The following is a 12486-nucleotide window of genomic DNA, read 5'->3' as shown; positions in this document are numbered from 1 at the left end:
ATTTGAAAATGGCGTATCTTTAGAATTTCCATGCTTGAGATAAAAATGTTATTTTCTGTGCAGGGTTGCTATTGCTGTCTTTGAACTAGTTGAGTTTGTTAATCAAAACTTTGTTAAAGTTACAAAATATGAAATGGATTAAAACCAATTCAAAATTAGACCAGGTGCCTATGTTCGGGCAGACGTGGTGTGGTGTGGTGTATTTAATTATGGCAAAGCACACGAGGGCTATCTGCCTAAAGGGAGGGATGCCTTTCGTGGAGGACTTTCTAAGGGAAACTGGCTCGTATACACGTTACACATGGGGAAAACGCCCATGCAGCCAGCCCGTTCGCGGGATTCGAACCTCAGACCGAACTACCAGTGTTCAGCGTCTTTACCGCTCGGCCGCTGGTGGGCCTTCGGGCAGACGATTACGTTATTCAAAATTTGATGGCTCTAAATTCCATCGTTTTTCCTCAGTGCAAGAAACATACATGCATTCATGCAGATTCTTCGTTATTTAATTTCTTTAAATATAATACAGAGCGATAATATTTGGTGGCCACAGTTTGCAAAGTGAAACGGACATTTATAGTGAAACAAAGCAAAATGCCGTTTCAAAGCTAATAGCCTTTCTGAGCTGCTGCCCCTTTGGGCTAATAAAAGAAATTCACAATAAATAAGAAAACTTATGCAAAACTAGAAATAAATTTAAAAAAATAATCACTATAATATACTAGCACAAGTTAATTATTGCGGTTAAATACAATTTTTAACATTAGAATAAATGCATAAAAATTATTAAAATGTTTATCACTATGATGTATTATGAAATATTATTGAAACAAAACTCCTTTGTAGAATATCATGCTATAATATTTACCTATAATTTTAAAAAAAGCACTACAATTAAGAATTTTAAACAAAAACTTTCAAAAATCCATTTTTTTGTATTGTAGTATTTTTTCTTATTTACACCAATAAAAAAGCATAAAAATTGTAAGAGAAAATTGTTTGTTTGAATTTTTCTATTAGTTCAGATTTAAAATATTATTTTTTAAAAGAAGCAGATACAAATTTCTCATGTTGCTGTATATTCATATAATGAGAAATAAAGTAAAATTATTATATTTTGGAATCGTAAATTTCTGAAAATATATTCATGTCTATAAATCTGAATTACTTCTTAACCAGGCAAGCCATAAGCAAATGGTACATAAAATATGATAAATTATTTAAGTAACTGGTTTTATTTCATTTCACTGATGAGATTACTTATGAAAATTTTAAAAGATACGTGAATTTACTACAGAAGTATAAGCTATCTACTAAACATAATGTCATAATAATTAAAATCAATATATATATATTAATATATTGATTTTAATTATGACATTATGTTGTTAATAATTAATATGTTGTTAATATGTCACTAAAATATTATAGCCATTATAATTCAGGAGGACCTACAACTGTAATTTTTAAATGTTGAAAATATGGAATTTTTTTTTTCACTTTCATATTAATAAGCACTTTTTCTTAAATTTCAAAATATTTATATAAAGCAAAAAGCAGCAGAACACATACATGTAAAACTAGAATATTTGTTAGAACATTTAGAGAAGTTTTGTCATTTTTTACTTTTTGGATATTGAATTAGGTCTAATGCAGTATCCTGAGCTTCTACCACTGTCAGCTTTGGAACAGAAGTTGCTTTCCTTTTTCTCTTCGTTGAAAACAATCTTCTTTGAGTGTCAATATTTTTATTTGAAGGTACATTTTTTGGCATATCAGATGGATTTTTATTTAAACGTATTGCACCTAATTTTGCTTTTAATGATACAATATTTTTTTGAAGCAATTCATATTCTTCTGATGAAGAAAGTGAGGCAATTAGCAATGCATATTCTTTTTGCAGATTATCTTTAAGTTTCGATGGTGATACACATGATTGTTTATTTTTTTTAAATCCTTCAAGCAAAATATCAGATTCTTCATAAGCTAAATCAATTTGAAAAGACTGCTCATGATTATTATCTTCATTTGATTCTGGAAGTTTACTTTTATTTTTTAAACAAACTGAATGAATATGCTTACACATATTCCAGCGGATTGCAGAATCAACACAACTGCAAGTATATCTATGAATACAAGCATTGCATTCTTTGCATAATAGTGGACAGTCGCATTCTTTTGTTATCTCCTGTACATGATACAATTCTGTATTTTTGGAAGAAGATATTACCCACCCATCCTCCTGCTCCAAAATTTCTGCTTTTAAGAGCATGCTTGCTTTATGCCTTTTCCTCAGTTCCTTTAGTTTACTAGTTAGTTTGCCTTTGTGAACAATGATCAGTCTGTCTATTAGTTTGTCCCTGACAAACTTCATTATAGCATGCACTGCTTTGTCGAGCCTTTTGATATTTTTGCCATGCAAATATATATATTTAAGTGTTCTGTGCATGCGCTCTATGTGCATATTTGTGTTTAATCCACTGTGCAATCGGTAGCAATATGCCCAAGAATTTGTATTGTTTCCATAATTGTTTCTGAAATAAACTGCAAAATCTTGTGTATCTTTGTCTTCAGAAAATTTTTTAATTGCACTTCCTATCATTATTTTAAAAGTGTGGATATCACACTCTTGCAATAGTATTCTTAGAATTTTATACGCTTCAATTTGTTTTTCTTTTCCATTTATTTTTTTTAAGTTATTCCTCCATGCCCTGTCTACGTGCCATGTACAATACAAATGCATTTCAGGCACATTCATTTGTCTGACCCATGCATTAAAAAAGCATTCTGCCATGTCAGACATAAATACTTTAGGTGTTAATTGCCCTACTTTATCCTTCAGATGTGCAAAGAACACTGACAAAACTTCCTGGTCAGTTCTGTTCGTAATAAAAAATGCACAGGGAAAGCCTGACGCAAATCATCCAGTACGAGCAGTGTGATTAGTTCAAATCCATAACTGTTCAACCCATGGGTGCCATCTATATATATACAGTCTGCTCCAAACTTCTGTAGTAAGTGCCTCTGGGAGTCATTCATTATAATTAATGCAAAATCATCATTTTTAAACTCGGGATAATTTTCTAAAATTTTATTTTGAGGCTTGTAAAATAGAATACAGTTGTTGTCCTCGCTCGCCATTTCATTCACCCAGGCTTCTACACTTACACAATCATTTTTATGCCTTACAGCATTTGATTGCAGATTATAAGAATTTTCAATGTTCCATAAGTCTTTCTTTGTCAAAAGATGCAACCTCTCAAACCCTGTATCCGATAAAGAATCCCAAATTTCATCTAAAATTGCGTCGAAAGGGACTTTTCCAGCAATTTTAGTTGCTAATAATTGTCGTTCTGATTTTGAAAGAGGCAGATGACCTATATCATTTTTGTGACCTACGTGGGTTTTTCTGATGTAAGCAGTGCACTTTCCGTTATTAAATTGGCTTACTTTTATAGAGGCTGGGCAATAAGAGTTTATTTTATTACTCCCTTGTATTTTTAAATGTTGCATACCTTGCACTTTAGATATATAATGTCCTGAATGATGGCATCCAAAATAAATATACTTTACGTGCAATTGGTCATGCTCCTTTGTAAATTTAACAAATTTAGATTTTGTTTCTCTTTCAAAACTCTCCTTCCACAGCATGAAATCCTCAAACGTAGAGAATTCTCTCTCTTCTTTTTCCATGGGTATTTCGTGTTCCATTTGTAAGTGTAGAGTAAAATTTTTCTTTGAAAAATTTTCATTACATAATGGGCATTTATATAAGTTTTTACGCCGAATGCTTAAGGGCAGCGAATGCACTCTTCGCTTGTGAAACAGCAAATTTTTGTTATTATTAAATTGACGACTACATAAACTGCATTTGAATGTAAGAACTTTCTTTTTAAGCATTGTTTGTTGTAGCATATGGAATTTTATGCAATGACGTTTGAGAATGCTGCCATTAGCGAAACATTTTTTGCAATCAGGGCAGTTAAAGTTTTATGAACTTACTGTGGATTTTGTAGCCAATATATTTGAAATCGAATTACCATTGAAAATGTCATGCTTTTTATAATCTGAACTGGATACTTCTGCAGCAGAAATGTGTTCTTTATTGCAATGTATGTTCTTCAAATGACGCTTCAAATTGCTGGCATTTGAAAAACACTTTTTGCATACGGAACAGCTGAAAGATTTTGAAATTGTTGTCTGAAAGATGTTATCGCTCGTATTCAAAGCGGAACTGTGAATTTCAGATGCAATGTCTAGTTGATCATGGGTACCATCATCTAGCTCGTTTAAACTGGTATTACATTTTCTAATATTCTGAATCAATTGATCAGAATATTCCGAAGTATTTGGCCCTGAGAAGGGCCTTTTATTTAAAAATTCTTCACTCATTATAAATACGTGAAAGAGATATAATAAAGATAATGCGCACGAAATCAAACAGGAATTATAAACAAATTTCAGCGTCAGAGAAAAACGTCATATGATGCGCAAAAGCGAATGCGCATAAGAAATGAGGATCAGATCACGATCCCAAAAGTTGCCTTCTCTCCGTAGACGCTAGTGTAAAGACGTCAGGTCAGGTCAGGTCAGGTCGTAGCATTAGACTATGAGTATCGTACTAATTAAAGTACATGCCTCATCTATGAATAATCCAATTAAGGCTTTATGAATGGTAGAATTTTTTCTTCAGGAATTATGAAGGATTTTATTAAGTCAAATATCAATTATATAATAAAGTCAAATATCGAATATAATATTTGATATTATATCAAATTCTTGAGATGTAAATTGAGAGACTGGTCACGTGTTTCCGATCCAGAATGGTGATTGGCGAGAGCGAGAAAAGCTTGAATTTTCATAATTTGTAGTATTTTCGACTATATTTACAAATTTTTAAATAATAGATGCATGACAATAAATACTAACATTCTTTGTTAGTGTATAAAATTGCATAAATGAGTTGTTGATAAATATGAAATAAAAGAGAACTTGGATAAATAGGTGTGACTGTAGTTAGCCAATAAGAAACAATAATCTTAATATGAGAACACTTGCTTCAGTAATGTACATAGAATAGTAGTGGAGAAAATCTTGATTAAATAGTAATTCATGTGATAATGATGATGATAAATTACAGATGATTATAGCAAAATTCACCACCGAACATTATGATGAATTGTTCGAGGTCTTTTATAGTTTTGCTCAATTATATAGTCATAGTTGCCAATATTTTGAATAATATTGGAGGGATGTTGTTGCATTTTATTGTAAAATTTGTAGACTGTTTTGAGAATTTCTTCATCTATTGTGTTAATGTTTAGATCCCTATGTAATACTTCATTTCTTATAAACAAAGAGGCACCCAGCATGGTTCTAATAATTTTATTTTGAATAACTTGAAGTTGATTTCTGTTTGTTTTGCTGCTGCAGCCCAGACAGGTGATCCATACAGCATGGTAGGTCTTATAAGTTGTAAATAGATTATTCTTTTCGTATTAATGCTAAGCTTTGAATGGCTATTAATAATAGAGTATACACTCATGAAGGCCTGCATTGTTTTAGTTTTGGTAGCATGAAGATGTTCTTTAAAGTTGAGTTTGTAGTCAAGATGGATGCCTAGATATTTAACTGTGTTTTCTCTATTTATAGGTTGATTATTTATATGAAGCTGTTCACAAACCGGTCTTCTAGTTGTTCTTTTGAAAATTATGTTATTGCTTTTTTGGGGATTAATTTTAATTTTCCATTTGGTTAGCCAATCTTGGATATTGTCAACTGCTTGTTGTAATTTATATTGCGCATGAGAAGGGTTGATTGAAATAGAAAAAATTGCAGTGTCATCTGCATATTGGGCTATTTCAGTACCTGGGTAGATAGGAAAGTCATTGGTATAGATGATATATAAATACGGAGCCAAATTCCCTCCTTGAGGGACACCAGCATTTATTCTTCTTTTTGTAGAATAACTATTGTTGATGCGGACTTGAAAAAATCTATTTTGCAAGTAGTTGTGAATAACTTGAATTAATGCAGCAGGAAAGTTATATTTAATTAATTTGTAAATGAGACCTGTATGCCACACTTTATCGAACGCTTTCTCCACATCGAGGAAAAGAGCGGCGACAGTTTCCTTTTTATTAAAAGCTTCACCAATCTTCTCAACGATGCGGGAAACTTGATGAATAGTGGAGTAATTTTTTCTAAATCCAAATTGAAAGGGAGAGATGATATTATTGTCTTGCGCATATTGCTGTAGTCGTTTTTGAATAATTTTTTCAAAGATTTTTGAAATGGCTGGTAGTAAAGAGATTGGTCTGTAGCTTGCTGTCAATTTTTTATCTTTTCCAGGTTTTTTAATAATAATTATAGTGGCATGTTTCCAGGCAGTAGGGATATAATTTTTTCTGAGACAGGCATTGAACAGATTGACTAAATAAATAACAGCTTTTTTAGGAAAATTCTGAATTGCTGTGTTGGATATTTTATCATATCCACTTGCTTTTTTGGGATTTAGCTGTTTAATGATATGAATAACTTCTGTAGGTGTAGTAGGATAATTTGCTGTACTCCTATTGGAGTTAAGAAAATTTTGTACAGATTCTTTTATGCTATTGTCTTCTTGGTGATTCATGCTATTGATGTTGAATTGTTCTTCGTATACATTAGCAAATTCATTAACTATGTCTTCAGGATGATGGATAATATTGTTGTTACATTCAATAGGTCCAATTTTTTCATTATTTCTTCTGAGTTTCTTTGCTAATTTCCAAATAGAGTGGTCAGTGTGTGATAATTTTTCTACATAATCGTTCCAGTTGTCATTTTTATAATCATCGCATAATTTTTTAACTTTATAGTAAGCCCTTTTATAGTTGATGTGATCAGTATGGGTACGAGTTCTTTGCCATATTTTCCTAAGTCTATTTTTGATTCTAATTTCTTCAGTAATATTTTGTGGTAGAGAGTAGTCTTTTTTGGTAGAATTTCTAGAAGCTTTATTGATGGAGTCAATAATTTTATTATTTAGATGAGTTGTTGCATTGTCAATTAATTCGAGAGTAGTCATACTAGCAGTAGCAGAGATATTATCATTTAAAATGTATTTAAAGTCTGTCCAGTTGACTTTAGTTGGCTGGGGAGGCATGAAATGAATGATATTATTAAGGATGAACATTATTGGGTTATGATCAGAATCCAGCTCAGGGATATTGATAAGATCTGGGATTTGTGGGATATTGCTAGTAATGAGAATGTCTATGACATCTGAGATATGACTATTGCAGGAAGAGATATGGGTAGGTTCAGTTGTAGAATGGATATTGATAATAGAATTTTGCATAAAGTTATACAGTCTATTGCCATTACTATTTGTATATTTTGAATTCCATGCTGGGTGTTTACAATTTAAGTCGCCTGCAATTAATGTGGGGTAACCCAAATTGCAAATATAAGCAATTTCAGCCGTATTGATGATTTTCTGTGGTGGTTTATAAACCGAGACAAAGAGGTAGGGTTTAATATTATTGCTATACACAAGACAAGCACAGGCTTCTATTGAATTAAATATAGGAAGTTGATATTCCATGTGTCTAATAGAATTTTTAATAATTATAGCAGTGCCTCCTCCACTGTTATGTAATCTATCATTTCTGTAAATACTGTAATTGGCAATTTTGAATATTTTATTGGGTTTCAGATGTGTTTCATTTAGCATCATGATGTCGAGGTTGTTTTCAAAGATAAATTTTGTAATTTGCAGGTGCTGCCTGATAACTCCATTACAATTGTAGAAGACGGATTTAATATAATTAAGCTTATTGCCTTTGAGTAATTTCTGTGGTTGTTGCTATTAGTCATTATTGATGTTTTCATAGATTCTAAGTGCTTCGAAAGCTACTGACATTTTTTCCGTGATGGTATTAGCTTGACAGAAGTCATCATAGAGATCATATATAGAAGCCATGAAGGCTATAAATTGATCTAAATTTTTTCCTTTGCTTTCATGGGAATTATTTTGATTTCTATTGCTTCTTTGGTCTTTCTTATTATTAGTATTATTATTTTCTTGAGTTTGGGTTTTTCCTTGAAGTACAGCAGAGTAGGATATGCTATTTTCCGATTGGTTGATAGGGTCATGTGATCCTATTTGGCTTTTTTGATATTTTGTAGTATTATCCAAACTTTGGCTTATTTTCATGGCAGATGGTTGAATTTTCATTGGAATGTCGTTGCTTGTTTCATTATTTTGATTGCCTGGTCTACGAGGGCAAGATATGGAGGATGCTGGATGTGATCCTGAACATAAGACACACTTCGCATCATAATTTTGAGTGCCCTTAAAAGGGCAGAGGTGTGAACGATGGTTTTCTGCACATCTTACACAACGAGGTGTATTGTGACAGGCTCGCTGTGTATGATTGTACCGTTGACAATTATAACATTGTGTAGGCCCAGGTTTGGATTGATATTTAACAACTCGTACCCATAGTCCTATTATTTTATCTACGTGCATTAATTTTTTCCCATCCTCAGTTCGGGGTGCTTCGATATAATATACTGGAATCAGATTTGAAATGCCATTAGTAGTTTTAGTTAAATGTTTTACTTTTATGATAGGTATGCCTTGGTCTTTTAAATTTTCTTCAATTTCTTGTTCAGTTACATCATTTGGTAGATCTTTAATTATAGCTCTTACGGTTTTGTCAGAGTGCAGTATATATGAGTGATAGGTTATTTTCTTTTCTTTAAAATATTCTTGTATTTTTCTATATTCTTCTAATTCAAAAACTTTAATTATTAAGTTGCCTCCTTTTAGTTTACCATCCAATTTTTTAATATTGAGTTTTTCAGTTAACGTTTTGTTTAGAGTTTTCCAGCTTACGTTGGTGTCTGTTATTACGAATGGAGGTATTTTATTAGCATATTTCTTTGGTTTTTCAAAGTTTTGAAAATTAGCATGCTCATCATCAGAGTTATTTTGAATATTTATGCTATTTTGAGTGTCTGAATGGTTACCTATTGTATCATCATTTAAAGTAACTTCCAGTTGCAGTATGTCATAAGGATTTATGGTAGCCAGATTTGGCGATTTATCTGCTGAATTTTTCTGTTGATTACGTTGCTTGGGCATGGTGCGCCATCGATTACTTTCTAATTTAGTTAGTTTACTGCTAGTAGGGGTATTTTCATGGGATTGTATTTGGTTTTCATTTGAATTGGTATTGTTTTTATCCTTATTTTGGTTATTTTCTTTTTCACGATGATCGATTATCGGTAATTTTTTAGGTGAATTAGTTGGTGATAATTCATCTGATATTAGAGTTTCTAATATGGAATTGTGTAAAACTATTTCATCTTCAATTTCTAAGAGATTTTTTCTATCTTCAGATGTAAGTCCCTCATCATGACCTTTTTGTATAAACTTTTCTCGCTCAGTTTCGAGATTTTTTAATCTATTTATTCTCCAAAACGGGAAGCCTGGAGTATGCTGCATATCTTTGGTGCATTGTGCACCGCTACGCGTTAGCATAATTTAAGTTTCGTGATTTAGCGCCTGATTACTTTAAAACTATGTAATGCCACCGAGAGTCACCATAATGCAAAAAGAAATACTCACCAATAGTAAGGAAGATCTAGAGGTTCGAGATGGCCGGTCGTATAAGCAAGATAAGCAAAAAATATGGCAAAGAGTGAGTAAAGACGTCGCTTTGCTACTCCGATCAAGAACTGGATTTTACACGTGGCGCCATCTCATGAATAGAAGTTGAAGTATCTGTCGGAACGCCACAGTACTACGAGAAGCTAGATTCCGCGCCGTACCCTTCTGATGATGGCCAATTATGTTTGACTTGAAAATGACGTCATTTATAGGCGGAGTAATCGTGAATGGCTGACGATGTAAACATGAATGTGTTTATATAGTTTTATAGTGTAATCTTATTTTCTTTTATAATCTCAAGTTTTCCATACTATATTAGATTATGCCTTTTGAGAGTATCTCCTGGTGCTGCTTGTTTTTGTATTTTGGCGGTTGCTGAATCATTGATTATTTAATTCGAGTTTCAAAAATAATATTCCATTACATTTACCGTTATTATACTGGGCCTAGCCTGCGTGAATTCGCAGGCTTTTTGCCAGTTGTCTCAAAAATAATATTTTTACATGTCAACCTTTATATTAATATACATGAAATAATTTCTAGGACATCACACTGTTTAAGCATCTGCGCCATATAAAAAAATATCTGTACAATTAGTTATTATTCCTTCAGCAATAGCTCTATCAGTTTATGAATGCAATTTATACAGAATCACTATCAAAATACAATAAAAAACAAAGATTTATTGCATAATGAAATTTTATAAGTGATTAATTCTGAACTACATTTCAATGTCATATGAAGTTGCTGTTTTCGTTCTTGTGATAACATAAGGAACTATTTTGTACAAGGAAATAATTTAACTAATTTTAAAGCTATAGGAAAATATGCATTGTTTGTAATAAGGATGACGTTTTTGGAGCATTCTATGAATGAACAGCTTAATGAGCTTTTTCTTTAATAAAAAAAAGGAAGTAGATGACTGTGAATGTATATACAAGTATTCAACATTCTAGATAAAATTCTTCTATGAAATTAATAAAAAGTTGGATACACATTATTATTAATAAATGTTAAGTTTCTTTTTCTTTTCTTTTCTCACAAATCTGAATAAAGAATTAAATTTTTGGGATGAAGCATTCGAAATTACCTACAACATTAAGCGCATGCACAAAATTTTTATTATCTATAAAATATTCAACAAATAATATTTACAGCAACAAATTTTTAAAAAAAAGTAAAATCTTAGTTATGATGTAATTGACAAAACATATTACATTAGTCATGTTATTTTCAAAAGTTTGATTATTTACAAATGTTTTCTTTAATCATAGCACACTTTCATTTAGAAAATAGATTTCCTAGATGAAATTATCTCTTAAACATCTTAAAAGTTCTAAAGCCACTTGAAATAATCATATAATCTCTCATAGTTTGTTCTAAATTATTAATATAGAAAGAAAGAAACTTACAGAAGCAGTTAACAGTAAAAGTAATGATCAGCTTGTATGATTAAATTTCTTTATCAAACAAAATAAAGTTAACTTATTAGTGATGTTTCTGTATTGAATTGTTATAATCATTTCCTTTGCTGTCCTAATAAAATATCTGTGAACCTTTCAGTTTCATTTGCTGTAGGTTTGTTCAGCTTTTATATTTTTACAAATTTTTGTTGAGAAAAATATTTTTTGTAGAATAATCTTTTTACTTGTAGATTCAAATTTAGTGCATATATATTTTTTGATTTATTGTGTTGTAATTTTCTGACAACTGTAATAATTTTTGAACAGCATTTAAATGTTGCATGATTTGCTGAAATATTTTGTCTGTTAATGTAGTCTGCAAATTTTTATTTTCATTGCACAATTTTTGGATTTCATTTACTAGTGATTAAAAAAAAATATGATAGTTGATTTCTCAGAAGTGAAGTTTATGTGTGGTTTTTCTAAATTTTGTGCTCCTTCTTTTCAGAAGTTAATGATTGCTCCAGAATAACTTGTTTGACTTCTATTGTACATTACTGCTGAAAGAATGTGTTTGCACAAATTATTTTGAATACTAAGGTCAATACATTCACAAGTATATGCTTGCATGTTAATACTACACTGTGTATACATTTTCAAACAGTGTTTGTTACAATCATGCTCTGAATTTTTTTTTTGGACCTAATAGATTCTTCTTGATGAGCTACTTTTAAATTTAAATATTCTGTCATCAATCTTCTCAGACTGTAAACATTTTGCATCTTTGTGTGGCCTTATAAGTATTTTAAGATTTTTGTTGTAATTTTGCCATTGTGCTTTTTTTTTTTTTTTTTTTTTTTTTTTTTGCCAAGGCAGCATAATGACCTAATAGGCAATGAAAAACTGTGGAATATTGTGATCATATTGAAACTCAGCAGCAGGCTATCTTGAAAGGGAGGGAAGACAACAGGGCACACAATTTTAAGATGTAGTGATTGCTGCTGAAGGTGCCTGTAATGTGTGATTGCTGCTGAGGGTGCCTGTAATGTAGTATATTAGGCATGAGTAACAGTGCTAATGGTACCCTAAACTATAACCATTAGTGATAGACTGATAGGATAAGTCATAATGCAAGGGTCATGATATCTGTTATTAAAATGTCACCAGACTAAGATAAGACCATCGTAATGGTAAGGCAAAAATGAGATTTGTCTGAAAAGAATGTTGTGCAATGCTGAAACTTCCCACATAAAGGAGCATTGGCAAAACATACAATTCCAGTAATTAAAACAACCTATAGTTCTTTTTTAGTCTTTCTACATAGCATTACTGGAGTATGTGATATGCGTATACACTGCAATATTAATTATCTGCATATTCCATCAAAGTCTATTCTAAGTCATCTAACAGGAAGATTTTAAGATT

At 31.4% G+C, this 12486-nt stretch overlaps 1 pseudogene; it reads right to left on the bottom strand.

Annotated features, from left to right (window-relative positions):
* Positions 1-1138: 1138 nt before the first annotated feature.
* Positions 1139-4475, bottom strand: LOC118184730 (uncharacterized; annotated as a pseudogene).
* Between the last annotated feature and the right edge of the window lie 8011 nt (positions 4476-12486).

This window comes from Stegodyphus dumicola, chromosome 1 (assembly GCF_044657685.1).
Source record: "Stegodyphus dumicola isolate Sdum_Otavi_A_Nest chromosome 1, ASM4465768v1".
NCBI lineage: Eukaryota > Metazoa > Arthropoda > Arachnida > Araneae > Eresidae > Stegodyphus > Stegodyphus dumicola.
Note: the sequence above shows the minus strand (reverse complement) of the source record. Positions and strands in the feature narration are given on the sequence as shown.